We start from the raw sequence: 17,417 nt of genomic DNA, 5'->3' as shown, positions 1-17,417 counted from the left end.
CCTTAAGGCATGTATACTTGAATTCAGCACCATGGAAAACCATAAAATATATAAACATACATATCAAGTTTCTGAGTAATATGAAAAAATGAGCTCGAAAAATTTTGCCAGGGTTACCCATGCTGAATTTATATTAAGAAAAATAGCCTCCAGATTTCGGGCAAGTTTCAGAAAAATATAATGCATGGATCAAACGCTAAGCGACAAAAAGTGTCATTTATTTGGCCATTCTGGGACATTTTTTACCTCTTTTGAGCCCATCAGGACTCCAAATCCCAGTGTTAATGAATAACGGTGCAGTTTCACGCCTCAACATATGTATATGAGTTGACCACCGTCTAAAACCACTATATAGGCAGACATATACAGATTTTGTTGACAAATATGAAAAAAGAGCCACAAAAGGGGTGTTTTTAGCACTTTCAATCCCCGACGCGAACCAAAAATTTGCTAGGGTCTCCCATACTGGATTTATATTAAGAATTATGGTCGCCACATTTTGGCTAAATTTCAGAAAAATCTAGTTGATGAATAAAAAGTAATGGGGCAGAACGTTTCATTTTTTGAAAAAAAAAATACTGTGCACTTCTATTTAATAAAATACAATTTATGGCAAAATTTCAAGAAAAACTAATAGACGATCATCTAACAATCGTCCGGGCTAACGGACGCAAGGACGGAGATACGGACGCCACTGAAAACATAGGTTTCTCTCCGATAAATCGGGGGCCAATATATATATAAAATATCTAAATGTTTTGTACATATAAAAGTAGAAAATATACAGATTATATTATCTATAGATGTGATATAAAGCAATAATACACAATATGTATAATATATTTATACATGCAACACATATTATGATTTTATAGAAAACATATATACATTATATACAATATATCCATATAATAAACAGATATATGTATTTATTTATACACTATGTTTAATATATTTATATAATGCATCTGTAATATAAAATGAATGTATATATATATGTATATATATAATACATAGAGAATTATAACATTTCAACATATATGTAATGTATGATATAAATTATATATAATCACTAGAGATATAATATGTAAAATATATTTATATATATACAATATGTAACACACGCACACACACACATATATATTACAACATATATTTAGATTTTTTAGAAATTATATGCATATTATATATAATGTATATAATAAACAGAATATATGCATATATTTATATACTATGTATAATATATTCATATAATGTGTACATAATATTTGATGTATGTATAATATATATATATATATATTTATATTGCATAGACAAAGAATTATTACATTTTTAACACATATGTAATATATATAATATATATATATATATATAATCACTAGATATATAATATGTATAATTTATAGTATGATATGCTTGAAAAAAAAAACAATAGAACTTGTCTTAAATCATAAAATCTTTCTTGAGATTTTGCTAAAGAAATGTTTTCTTTAATTATAGTATGAAGTTATATTTTCAATTCCTCCTCAGATCTCATTTTATTCTTATGTGGAAACACGGTAAAATAGACACAAAATACCTGAATATACCATATACTTTCAAGATTTAGGCATATTTTTAAAAAATATTTTTCTCCTGTTGAAGTTTATTTTTAATTTTTGAACATACCAACCGTTGCCAGATGTTTTTCAATGAAAGGACTATAGACTGAAGCTCAATCGAGCACATGTCAAGAATATAACGATAGCTCATTGATAGTCTCTTAAGGTCTATTTTGTTTGAAAGAGGAAGTAGGGGGATGAAAAGACCCTACCCGCTTTATTTCTACGACACTTTTGTACACTGTCAATGCTGCTTTTTATTAGATGCGACAACAATACTCCATCTTCGGACGTTTTTACATCTCATTCATCGGAATAATTCAAATAGCATGTTTATCAAAACAATGTGCAGATTATTTCTGAACTGCAGAGAACTAACAGAATCAGTCTGAATTTAATTTGTTGACAGTATGGTTGCATTGCAAAACGAATTGTGATTTGTCTAACAATCTTTTTATGTCATTTGGATGCATCATGATGCGTTTGTCAATTATACCCGTAAAACCATTAACCTTATTAATGAGTATTTATGGATCTTATATATTTTATAACGTTATCAACTAGTTCTATGTTTTTCAAAGTTACAGAGTTTTCGCAGCATAAATGCAATATATGAACATACAATAACTATATTACGTAAGTTGTGTTTTCTTACGATGTAAGCGTTGTCTAAATTGTTAAATAAAATACGTATGATCTACGTTTATACGCCAAATTACAACGCAATATTATGACAAATAAATAGATATTTATTTGTTTAAATTTTATATTTCGGCGATAGAAACCATCTTCAAAATTTTATACATATTTTTCCTCGTCACGATGGTAAATTAAAGAAAAGGTTTGTACAAGGTGTTGTTTTCTTCAATTTACAATCATGGCAATCCATATAAATATCAGTTGTTGCCAACTGAAACAGTTGAAAACAACTGATATTTATATGGATTGCTTCTATTTATGTGATCCCAGTCGCAAAATTTTCTAATTTGCATATTAACTTGCAAAAGAATCGTTTATTAATTAGCTATTCAATGTCATCAATTCATTTTATTCAGTGATTGCATTGATTTCAATATAATATATAGTTTTAAAGAATGCTGTCTTATCTTGAGAAGCGTTTACCATGTGTAAATATGTACTTTTCCCGAATTTTTCTTAATGACTGCTTTTATGTTTTACATTTATTTCTAGAATTTAATTACAAAATAAATCTCCTCCTCAATTTTAATATAACAATAGTTAATTTCCTTCTTTTTTCAATTTATTTATAGCTTTATTAAAATATAAATACATTCGTATTGAAATGTATCCAAGTTTCGACGTTATTTATGCGAAACATTGTGTTTCTTGCTTGCAACAAATCCATGAATAATACGAGATAGGTGCAAAAAATAAAGCATTTTTAATTCCGAATAGATAAGAGAGTATTACATAATGCTTTGCAATGACGACTGAACTTATGCATTCTTAACCTGAAAGTTTCATCCCTCTGTTGCAAATATTGACGGTGTCAAATTTTAAGAAATCATCTTATATCATGGAAATGCGTCAGAAGCTGAGATGCATAATTGAATTCCTGGCAAAATTGTATTAATAATCGTGGTGACTATGTAGAAAAATAATTTCTTCAGCACAAAAGTCCGCTGATTAAATTGGTATAATTCCCGTTTGTAGCTGTTTAACTTAATCTTTTATAAAATAGGAGGATTTACTTTGGAAGTTACCTGCATATGTACATTTTTTAATGGTTCTTTGAACTATTTCATATAAAAACGTTTGCGGATGGGAGCGAGTTCTATATGTGATTCCTAGCCAGATAGCAAAATCATATTAGTGAGATTAAAATGGAGACACATAACTAATTTTGCGAAATACTAATATAAATCGTGGTACGATAAAATTGTTGCCCTTTAAAAAACGACATGATTCCATTTCCGTATGATGAAAACCAGTTTTGTTTTTTTTGTTGCAGACCATCTAATTGGCCATTTGTGCACAAATTCCAAGAGAGATGGGAGTTTTCTATCATGTCTGAAGATACGCCGCTATACAACTCATGCTTTCTACTATTTACAGTAATGACAACAGGGCCATTTCCAGCACCCTCAAAATGTAAATCTGGATGGTTCAACGCCTTAGGGCATAGCTCAACAAGGTTTCTTGCAACGGTTATGATTTCTAGCCAGGGCCACATAATGCCACCACACATCTTCGAAGTCGGTTCAAAAGTCAACACCAAAGTGTATCTGAATATGTTGAAGGGTGTGGTGATCTCCTGGTGCAATCAGGTGGACGCTAGCAGACCCTAGGTGTGGCTACAGGACTCGCTGCCGGCCCACAAGTCCAAAGAAACCCAGGCTTTGCTTCAGAAGGAGTGCTACGACTGTTAACCCTCTCTTACTGGCCTCCCTTCTTTCCTGACCATAACCCGCTGAACTACTTCATTTGGTCATACGTTGAGAACATCACCAACATAACCTCCCATAACACTTAGCAAGTCTAATCATCGCCATCCGCCTAATATTCGCAGAGTTCCTGCCGACGCTCGTGGAAAAGGCATGCTCCCAGTTCCAGACCCGTATTGCGGCTAAATTGAATAGATGTCAGCTCTACTACATAATCAAGTTACCTGAATTGATTTTTTCAATAAAAGTTTTAAAATACAAGCTGAAGTGTTCCACGCTACACCAATATAGGCTTCGCAGAAATGAAGATTATAATAAAAATAGTGGAAACTAGATTTCACAGATTGGTTCTGAAATATTAAAATTCACATTTTCAACTCTAAAGATGGCGTAAAAACTAATCCCAAAACTGGACTATTTTGAAAAGGTCACGGGTTTCTTTTTCGAAGAGACACATGAAAAAATTTAAATGGTTGATATGTAAAGAAAATGCTGGATTGTGCGACTGATATTTAGACAGTTTTAAAGGTTTGGCTTTGAAACTGCGTGAGGCCCCCGAGCAATGCTGGGAGACATGATGTTTGCAGACATGATCAGAACGTATTTCTGTAAGACAAAAGGGAAAGAACAAATAACAAAAAAATTAAAACACTATAAATAAACAGACGAATAAACAGATAATGATAGAGTGCTATAATAAATTAATGTAATAGAAAACTGCTTAGAAAACTATAGAACATGGGATTAATTTTTACGATTATCACTGATTTCTTTTCTTCATTTTCTTATCTACTTCATCCCCCCTCCGTTTCCCCATTTTCACTTTCCCACTTTCTTATACGTCTTTTGTTTCTGTGATTTATTCTTTCTTTTCTTTCGTCTTCTTTATTGGCAAGACGACTCCATCCTCTATTTCTATGTTTCTACACCCTCCTACATTCATCTACGTCTTTGTCTTTTTTCTCCGACTTCCTTCATATTATTCATCTTTTTCTCATACGCTTTCTACTACATCTTGTACATGTTTTCCGTCTACCTGTCTTTTTCTTATTATTCTAATGATTAGAGCCATTCTTATATCAATTGGGAAAATATGGTTGATTTGCAAAATACTAAGTGCAAGTCAAATAGATATAATTCATTCGGGCGGGAGGAGGCAGGTAAAAAACGGAAGTCAATGGTTTTCAACTGGTGGGTGGTGGATCCATGATAAATTTCTGAGTGATCAACTGAACGTTTTGTATATTTAGTCATAAAATGAATTAGTTCATATAATTTATTGAATTATAGTCCTGAAATAGAACAAAGGCAACCATTACAAAACAAGTATATTTCCAAATATTATACTACTGTTTTCTTTTCTTTAATTTAATCCTCCTGATAATATCTTTAAATAAAGATGAAACTTCGATGAACTTATAACTTCGATTATCTCTTTGTTTATTCTCTATAAAAATGTGTTCGACTTCTCTCCATACATGTAGTCGACACACGCACGCACACACACACGCAATTAAACATACACACTCACACACAAGAATTTGTAAACTACTGATTACTGTGTTTTAACAGCACTTACCACAGGTTATGGTAAACGTATTACATAAAATAAAACGCAAAAGAATTAATCTTATTGCTAACAAAAAACTAAGTCATCAAGCATGAGCGAAAAATATGCTGAAATACGTGATTAAAAATATGTATGCGGTAGCAAACAAAAAACATATTCCGTTCTAAAGAATAATATTTTTAAAGCATATTCCCGTGAAAATAAACACATTCTTAGACATATTCCTGAGGAATATTTCGAGCATATCACGAGAATATAAAACATATTTGTAAAAAAGGTTTGTTATATATACAATAAAGAATAAATAAATAAAATACTTTAGCAGGTAAATTTTTATAAGATGAATAGAATTATTTATTATAAATACGAAAGTACGGCTGCTTCAGAATTGACAGACTAACAAGTAGAACACAGACTCTAATGATATTTTAGGGTTTAAAAAAGAACGATTAAAATTGAAAATAATGCACAATGATGAATAAATAGAGAAAATCAAACTAAGGAGGCAAAATATATTAAATAAAATGAGTAAAAGAAATAATTTTAAATACAAAAGTGAGGCGAAAGGGAAAAAAACAACTAAATAAATAAAGGTAAGATTAAGCCTTGACCAACGATGAGAAGTACGCCCTTAAACATCAAAGGTATGATTCTGACTGTGACATGTAAAGATTGAGTTTGAATATATTTTTCTCCATTGTCTGAAAAGTTTGCTACGTAAAATAAAATACAGTGATAACATATTTTACTGCTTGTTAAAGATTGCAAACGAAACAGATCTGTAACATATCGTCTTATGAGAAAATAAAAAAAATGTGTATGTTTTTGAAAATTGGGAATTGAACTTCAAAAATATATATTTGCTCTGAATATCATTGAGACACAGACAAATGTAGTATCTATATTATATTATTGTCTATCCTGCTATAACTAGAACAGACATTAAATAAACCATGAAAGTATATATATATATATATATATATATATATATATATATATATATATATATATATATATATATATATATATATATAGGTTAGAAGCGCCGACCATAATTTGTGCGGTCGAGTTTCAAACTATGGGTTGAGGTAGTTTCTTGGCTAGCCGCACTGAATAGCTCTGATACATCGAAGCAGTATTGTATTTGGATGACTATATATACATACATATATATATATATATATATATATATATATATAACTAAATAATTTACATAAAATTGATATACGAAAGTATAGATTTATGCGTAAACTTTAAGAATTTACTTCAATACGTAGGTAGAGCTAATTAGTAATTTATAAAATATATATGTCGATTAAGCTACACTGAATATTCCGCGTTTCATCCACTTTAGGACTCTTCAGGCTCATGCGCCTGAAAAGTCCTAAAGTGGATGAAACGCGGAATATTCAGTGTAGCTTAATCGACATATATATTTCATAAATTACTATATATATATATATGTCGTGATATCCTTAGCGAGTATAACATTTTTATTTTGATACATTGGCTTGGTTTATAGCTGGTCGGGATTATCACATCCCTTGTTCGAGACGAAGTGGGTTCATTCCAGTCAGATTTCATCGCGTTTTGCTTAATCTATGTTAGTTAATAGTTCTTGTGTGTAGCGCGTTTGCTCAGTTGACAGAGTGCTTGTCTTGCATGCAGGATGCTTAGGCTTCGAATCCCGAGTTCGGATGTGTCTAACTGATGAGCCTAAATGAGAGCGAAAATCGAGTCGTGGATAACTGGTTTGTATGATGTCACGGCTCTTGTGGACTCCGACGTTGTCTGGCTGTGGAAACACACACACACACACACACACACACACACACACACACACACACATATATATATATATATATATATATATATATATATATATATTATAATTTATGCTATCATAATTCTCCTTAAAATCCAGGGCTCATTTTGTCACTAATAGCTTTTCCACTCTGAAATCCACGAACCAATCTCCTAACTTTACTAACATCTAATTCACAAGCTTTGTAAACCTAAATGTTAATCGGTTAATTTTTTCAGGCGGAAATCAATGACGAATCTCCGCTTCTAACGCACATTCATGGCAGCGAGTCCTTTTTTAGCGCCTTACACCATCAGTATCTGCAACAGAAAGATAGAACTTAAAGCTAGCGAATTCATAAATTCAGTCATCATGATCATCTTGTCTAATCTATTAAAGCATGATAAAAATGTGAGGCATTAATTTTGGATCATAGTTTTCTTATATGTCAAATAAACCTTACGAGATAGTGCATTCAGAAAAGAAGTGTTTTAAGGTAATGCAGTTTCTATTTACAATGCCTCCACACGGGGAAGAGTTAGACACCAGAGTCGTTTTTTAACGTGGAGAAAAGGAACAAAAATAAAAATTATCTCAGTTGTGAAGGATTTCTCCTCCACTGACAGAGAACAAGAAATTGAAGTGCAGCATCTGAAGAACAGATACTACACTTTGATCTTGTCCCGACTTATCTTATTGTGTGTCATGATTGACTGTCAATAGCTAAGAAAAGCTTCACATTTTTCAAACATGGTGATTTGTTAAAAAAAATGTTAACCTGTTTGATTGACTTTCGAACCAAGAGATGTGAACGTTATTTTATTTTTTTGACAATTTCTCAATATTTTACCCGTTAAAACTATTAAAATCGCATTTTGACAAGCAACTGCTTTGATTTAATTATCAAATTAAGTTATTCATTAACGATCCTTAGAAAATTCATCATTTTTTAATACTATTCGACTTTCAAAGTGATTAATCATTAATAGTAATCGAAATTCGCAATTTAGATACTATCAGAAAAACCAGTGAAACTGCAAGAAATACTGGACTACACGCAATATATGTACTCGATGCGGCTGTGCGAAGAAATTATTTTATTCTCATTGAAATTGTTTTATTCGCTTTTTTTTATTAAAAAAATATATATTTTTTCCAATGCAATATATTATTTACACAGGGTAAGGAAAGCTTAAATTTAATTTAATAATTTGTTACTTAAATTAAATGAAATAATATCCTGCTCATTTCATTGAGCAGTATCAATTTAATGTTTTGTTTACTATTTGATATTTTAATTTGATATATATATATATATATATATATATATATATATGTGTGTGTGTGTGTGTGTTTAGTCATCGACATACAGCACTGTTTCGTTGTATCACAACTCATCAGTGCCGCTAGACTAGCATCTCTCCCAAGCCAAGGATTGAACCTAGAACCGTCGTGTTGATAATCAGCAGTTCTCCCACTCGACCACAGAAGCGACGCCGCCAATAACTCGTCGAAATATCTATTTAAATAGACATCCGCTACCACTTTTACAATGCTCAAACCGCCTGTTTGTAAACAAACAAACAACGAGCTTCGCATTTTTCAGCCAATTAAGTAGCGGGTGAGATTATTTACGACAGTGCTCTACCCAAAGAGGGGGGCATAAAATATATTTGTAGTCATCGACATACAGTCCTGTTTTGTTGTATCACACACACACACACACATATATATATATATGTATATATATATATATATATATATATATATATATATATATATATATATATATATATATACTCTAACAAAACTGAGTTGCCGGTACAAATGTCAAAACGTCAGAAAAATATTCGTTGAAAGAGCTCAACCTCCTCCAAAACAAATGAAACTATGTAGCGAATTATCGAAGATTTAGTAACTATTGCTAAGCTTGGTTTTCTGAAGTGGTATTTGAGATCCCTAATAATAGAAAGCAATTCGAAAAAACACGTTAATTAAAGTATAAGAGCATATACTTACACTCTTCTATAGTAAAACAAAATAAATATTTACAAATAAATATATCAATCTGAAGTGATACATAAAACAAATGGAAAGTGCATAACCTACCCAGTACAGAATATTAATGAATAAGGAATTTTTACAAGGGGATATTTCCATCAACCCTAAATCCATTGGTTCTGGTGTTTTTGCAACGAAGAAGATAAAATAATTAGTAATTGCCGTGGAATAGAAACTCATACAACCGAGTTAGTAGTCCGTGTTAGGAATGAGGAAAATCTCTAAAAAATAAATACAAGTCAGGTAAATTAATGCTGTAACATCTGCATAACAGCAAAAAATGTGCATAACATATTTACCCTAAAACATGAATGCAATAAAAAATATTGTTGGTGTCCTTCCGTCTAGACAGACGATGGAGATTCGCATCTGAAGGTTGTCATGAGTGGTGGCAGCTGTTGCTCTGACTAGGCAGACCGATGCGGGAGCGGCAGATTCTGTTGCACCTCCCGCAGGAATACCCCTCGTCAGGTTTTAGCGATGCTGCTGCTGCTGATGCTTTCTCTTTACGCATACCTCTCTTTTCCTCACATTGTTTATTTCTTCTCTGCTCTCTCAGCCGGACACACTTCTTGATTTTGACCCTCCAGCGTAGGATTTGAGGTCAACAGGGTTGATGTTGCCGGATTTTAAGTCCCCTTTTGAACTCATCCTTAAATCTGAGGAGTGGTCTACGAGTAGTCTGCTACCGACCGAGAGCTCGCCATACAGGATGTCTTTATGGATTCGGCCATCCTGCATGCTAATGACGTGCCCTAGCCAGCGCAGACGTCTATGGTAGAGAAGGGCAAACATGATTGGAAGATTTGCTTCGACAAGAACGTCTTTATTCCAAACGTAGTCCTGCCATGTAATGCCAAAGATCTTTCTTATATTGCGCAAATGGAAGGCGTTTAGTCTGCGCTCTTGACGCGTGTAGAGGGTCCATGTCTCACTGCCCTAGAGTAAGATGCTGAGGACGTAGGATTGACATATCCTCATCTTTGTGTTTATGGTCAGAATGCTGTTACTTCACGCTCTTTGGTCCGGCGGGCCATAGTTATTGCTGCTTTCCCGATGCGGGTGTTTAGCTCAGCGACAAGTGAGAGGTTCTTGGAAATAATGGATCCAAGATAGGTGAAGTCGTTCACCACCTTCAGTGTGTGATCTCTAATGGATATGCATGGAACGTTGTCGACATCTTGAGCCGTGACATTTGTTTTTTTTAGGCTTATTGTCAGACCAAACTCATTGCAAGCATGGGCGAGGCTGCCAATGAGTTGTTGGAGGGCTACCTCAAAATGGGCCACTAATGCTGCATCATCTGCGAACAGCATTTCTCTGATGTGGGCCATGCGGATTTTAGTTTTGGCACACAAACGGACCAGGTTGAAAAGGCTTCCATCTCCTCTTCTGCGAATATAGATGCCATCTTCATTTTCATGAAAAGCGTATAATAGCAGAAGTGAGAAAAATATGCGAAACCAGTTGGGACAAGAAAATAGTCCTGTTTCACACCACTGAGGATGGGAAAAGATTCCGAAAGTGATCCATTGAATTTGACGAAGCACATTATGTCTTCATGAAAAGAAATTATCATTCTTAGGAGTTTGGGGGAACATCCTATATCTTGTAGTAGCACGAAGCGGCCTCTCCTGCTAACCAGATCAAATGCCTTTGTGAGTTCAATAAACGCGAGGTACAGTGGTTTCCTCTGTTCTCTGCACTTCTCCTGTAGTTCTCTTAAGGGGAAGACTATGTCAATAATGTAAATTCCTGCGCTAAAACCACATTGCGTCTCTGGGTAAACTATCTCTGCAAGTGAATGGAGTCTCTTCAATACAACACGAGAGAAGATCTTTCCGACAACACTGAGCAGAGAGATGCTGCAGTAATTATTACAATCACCTTTAGCGTTTTTATATTGGTGTCGCGCATGTCTTGCGGAACTGAACCTTCCATCCAGCAATGGAGATAATAGAGATAATCAAAGAGAACCGTATTTTTGCCGACCTTTATGATTTCAAATAAAATGCCATCATCACTGGAACTTTACCGCTATCGACGGTGTCAATGGATTCAGTGAGTTCTTCAGGGGAGTGGATAATCAAGCTCATTCATGGCTGGCAGAGGTGGGACGCCTTCAATTACTGCGTTAATGACGATATTCTCGCGTGAGTATAGCTAATGATATTATTCAGCCCATCTCTCCATTTGCTTTCCGCAATCTGAAATAATGTTGCTTGATTCTGATTTCAGTGGTGCCGTCTGAACTATACTTGCGCCAAAGGCCACCTTCAGTCCCGCATACATCCCACGAACGTTTCCGCAGTCAATAGAAAGTTGGAGGCTGCTACATAGGTTCAGCAAATATTTGTTGGCACAGCGTTTGGCAGTCTTCTGGGCGTCACTTTTGGCCTTTCTGAGTGCAGCGAGTGTCTTCTCAGAAGGGTGTCTTTTATACTCAAGCAGCACATTTAACTGATATAACTGGCTCTAGTTCAGTGATCCCCGCTTCAAACCAGTCTGGATTCTTCTTCTCTTGCTTACCAAAGGTGTCCATAGCAGAGTTGGAGATGGCTTCACAAATGTGTCCCATCTCTCCTCCGTCGTATTTGTTGGACAGTCTTTTAAGGCTTCCTGAAGTGAGTTGGCAAAGCGCACGCACGCGTTGGGAAAGAGGGTGAAGGCTATATTAATGCAGGGTCGTCCTTTTGGCTTAACATTGTGGATTCTCCTAGATTTGATAAAAAACATTAGCTGCAACCAACGTGTGGTCAGTATCGCAGCCTGCCCTATGGTAGCTGCAAGTATTTCGGCGCAATTCAGCGAGTTTCTTCTAGTAATGACGAAATCCAATTAGTGCCAATGGCAGGAACAGGAATGGCACCAGAAACCTCTGTAATATGGCTTCGTTTGGAAGGATGTGTTTTTGATGCATACCTCATTGAAAATACAAAGGTTGAGCAGTCTCTGTCCATTTTCTGGAGATCATTTGAGAGTCCATGGCACATGGCCTAACGGTCCAAGTTGTCAGTTTCAGCGCTGGCGGCTTTTAAAATTTTGAAGATTTGATTCGGACAGGTGCACAGTTTCTGATCTGCTTTTCGGATTTTATCTTAGGTCCAGTTACCCAATGAAGAAAACAGACCGGGGCGAGTTAGCATCTAATTGACCGTGGTTGCTCAGCTTAAGGCTGGCGGGATTTCGATTATACCTCCCACTGTCGGAGACTACCCGTAGCGCCCAAACTTTCGCAAGTATGCTCAATACTCGTAACTCGTAACTACTGTCTTCCATGTTGTTTCTTTCGCTGTAGCAGCGACAATAAACTTACATCTTCTGGGTGCGAGCCTGGGCAAAGTGTATGGAAGTCCTAATCTGTCCAGTACTTAAGACGTTCCCCTCCGCCCTCATTATTGTGTTCCAAAGAAAGCAGAGCAGTACGTTTGACATCAGTTTGGTTGGATGAGTTGCCACAGTCAGTTTACACAGCACACTGATCCGCCTCTGGGTCTCCACTCGATTCGGTAGATTTACTCCTCTGCGCATAGCCTTTGGATATTTAATCACATCCACCCTCTAGCCATTGATTATTTGCAGCTGTTAATCCGCCTAGATTAGTGGCGCTGTGTAAACATCATCCCCTCACGTGATTAAGCCCGCCAGCTGAAACGTTCTACCGGGATGTGACGCTTGGAGTAAGCACGTGAGAGATTAGGGGTGGATAAGGTCCAGTGGCGCTCATCTGCCCTAAAAGGTAAAACACAGCATGCCGAGCTGGCTAAGGTACTACCACTACCCAACGCCACCTACACCTCAATAAATTACATTATATATATTATATAAAATATATGTGTAGGAATATTAAAAGTAATCCTAAATCTATTGGCTCTGGTGTAATTTAATGAATGAAAAGTCTTTCTAGACTGATTTATTTTTGTTATGCCCTTTATAAATTGGTTGTTATGTAGAAAATGATAGGCATTCAACTAGGGATATTATTCGAGATTAGTAAAAAAGAATAAAAAGTAGCAGACACGAAAGTACGTGAAGGAAGAAGTAAATAATTAGAATATTTTCTAAGCGAATCTATATTAATATATACATACATATATATACATATATATATATATACATATATACATATATATATACATATATACATATATATATATACATATATATATGTAAATATATATATTTATACATATATATATATATATTCAGTTGTAAATGTATATTTTCATATAATTAATGATTCAGCATATATATTTTTCACATATATATATATATATATACACGTTAGAAAAGCATTTCATTCATATATATATATATATATATACGTTAGAAAAGCATTTCATCCAAGGCATGAAAATTGTTAAACAAAATGTTTGTACTATAGGCTTTAAAAATAAAGGTACTAGATTCAATTTGAAATTTATTTATCTTCAAAATGGAGTTTTATAAATTTTACAAAGTAAAGTACAAAAAATTAATTAATCTTGTACCTTTATTTTTAAGCCTGTAGTAAAAACATTTTGTTTTACAATTTTCATGCATGGGATGAAATGCTTTTCTAAATTGTATCTTATCTTTTTAAGATTATATTTTAAAACTCTCCTTCTCTCTATTTCAGTTAGTATTTGTCCTCACACCACAACTCATTTTTGCCACCCCCTCTTTGTATTATTACAGGTCTGAACATTCTCTCTGTTTCAGTTTGTATTTCTCCTCACACCTAAACTCATTTTTTGCAACTCCCTCTTTGTAATACAGGTTTGAGTAATGACAAAATCTGAATTTTTAAAAATAAAATCTTTAAAATTACTTTTTTAGATTAAATTTTTTAAACTTCTTTCAGAATAGAACATCTTAAAAATTTAATAAGGAACATATTTCATATAGGTTTCATTAGCACATATTCAATACATAACGAGAAAAATAGAGATGAAAATTTACAAAAGGACTGTATAACTGGTTAAGGTCAATAGTAGTCCTCGCCAGCGAAAGTCTTTGTTATTGGTATTCTATTATTATTATTATTATTATTATTATTATTATTATTATTATTATTATTATTATTATTATTATTATTATTTAAAACATTTTGTATCCTGCTCTTTCGCGCGCGAGGACTGGCTGTTGGATCGTAAACATGTGTAGCCAAACAGATAAAACGGTAAGAAAAAATAAAACGTATATATATACATATATATATATATATATATATATATTATCAATAATTATGAAATTAGAGAGTTTAACGGAAGCGTCACTTATAGTCAAGGTCCTGCTTCCGATGACATGCTAAAAAATTAGTAAATAAAGTTGTTTTTACATTGTTTATAAAATCATATATATAAAGGTAGATACACAAACACACACAGACACCCCCTCACACACAGCCACCCACCCACCCACACACACACACACACACACACACACACACACACACACACATATATATATATATATATATATATATGTACCATTTCTTCCAAGCAAATATAATTAAATGCAATGGAGACACTTCGTCTTTTTTAACTTTTTGATTTTCCGTATATATATATATATATATATATATATATATATATATATATATATATATATATATATATATATATATATATATATATATATATATATATATATAATGCTTTCATGTATCTCAAAAATGTCAAGAAAAATATAGCATTACATGTATCGATTTTCAGTACAAATTAAACAGCACTCAATATTTTAATGTATTAATTTATGAATATACATGTACATTCATGTCAATGAGGCTACACAAAATATTCCGGGATTCATCTCCACACAGAAAGAGAGTGCAGTTATATTCAAATATGCCAAAGAAGATGAGAGAAACATATTCGAGATTAATAAAACAATAATAAAAAATGGCACGAAAATAGTGAAAGAAGACGAAAATAAGAAGAATATTTTCTAAACGGCTCTAATTTTGATGCGAATAAAAAGCAATTTGCATTGTTAATTTCCTTTAGACATTTTTTAGTAATGACTCTTGTCTATTCATCTCCCCATGTCTCCCTATCTATCTATTAATATAACTATATATATATATATATATATATATACATACATACATATATTTTCAAATACATAGGTTCCAGTTAAATCGTTAATATATCTTAGTAGATATATATATATATATATATATATATATATATTACAAATATTAATATATATATATATGTATATATATATATACATTCATTTGTGAATGTATATGTTCATATAATTAATGATTAAACGTATATATTTTTCATACATATATATTTACTTGGAATATATATTTAAGTTTATACGCATATTTTGCACATACTTCTGAGTTACGGAATCATAATACACACACATATAGATATATAGTTGATTGCTTATATTACTGCATATATATATATGTATGTGTGTACACATATATAAATATGTGTGTGTGTTTGCGTGTGTATGTATATGTAAATATATGTACGCTTGTACATATATATGAAGTACATATAAACGTATAGGCATTGTCCCAATTTCTCAACAATTTTCTCTTCGGGACAAAATGATTGACAAAATCCGATTGAAGCTGACGGAAGACAGTTATGCTTAGTAAAAAAAGTGAAAATATTAATGGTCCTTCCTTTATAATGGGCACGCAATTCTTGTTTCTGATGAAATGTCAAAGTAAATTGATCAGTCGTCCTTAATTTTCATTCCTGGTTGTTAATTATCGATGAAATCAAGGTTAGGTTTTGTCGATGTCAATTGTGTGATGACTATGGGTGAGGACGCAAATTTTATCATGACATTCAAATCATTTTACTTGTTCTTAGCAAAAGAGTATATAACTAAATTAAAACGTACATCGATTAATTCATATTCCGAACCCGAAGTGTCCGTGGTTTCAATATTATGCTGTGTTGGACTTCAGTTCTTCTCAGGGTGATTCATAGTGAAAGTGGCTTGTACAAATCGGCACTAAGGAAAATTAAAAGAGGTTCTAAAACAAGTTTTAAACCAAACGATTGGGTTTTAGTTTCAATTCTTGAACAAGCAGTCACGTGGTTATCGACATTAACTGACAACCTGGATTTTCCAAGTTCGACTCAAGTTTTATTCACAATACTACATTTAATTAGAATATTGGAAACGTTCTAGTTGACACTCCGGTAAATAACCATTGTTTTCTAGAAAGAATTCTGAATAGAAATTATCTGGTAACCAATTCCAACAATAAAATCTTCGGATTAATACAATCTGCTAATATATATATATATATATATATATATATATATATATATATATATATATATATATATGCATATGTATGTATATATATAATATAGATATATATAGAAATATATATAATATATATATACATATATATATAATATAGATATATATAGAAATATATATATGTATACATATATATATAATATAGATACATATTGAAATATATATAATATATGTATGCATATATATAATATATATATATATATATATATATAGAAATCTATATAATATATATACATATAATATATATATATATATATATATATAGAAATCTATATATAATATATATATATATATATATATATATAGTTTTTAAAATATAATTATACACTGACGCGTGTTTCGTCGTCTTCGACACATCAGAGGGGCTGAATCAAGCAAAATTCGTTTTCGAGACCCCATGATATCGAATCTCGCTAGATTCAGCCAATCTAATGAGTCGTAGAAGACAAGACACGCGTCAGTGGATAATTATTTTTTTAAACAATACATATGCCGCTCCCCATTTGGAGGGTACCAAATTGGTAAAAGGGAAAATGAATACGAACTCGCATTTAGGTAAAAATGCATTTACATATAAATAATTTAAATCGTTCCACACATATCGCAAAACAAAAACAAATAAATAACACACAGACACAGACACACACAGACACACACACACACACACACGCCCGCATCCCCCATATATATAT

This window comes from Euprymna scolopes, chromosome 1 (genome assembly GCF_053919585.1).
Source record: "Euprymna scolopes isolate OS-2025 chromosome 1, ASM5391958v1, whole genome shotgun sequence".
Taxonomy (NCBI): domain Eukaryota; kingdom Metazoa; phylum Mollusca; class Cephalopoda; order Sepiida; family Sepiolidae; genus Euprymna; species Euprymna scolopes.
Note: the sequence above shows the minus strand (reverse complement) of the source record.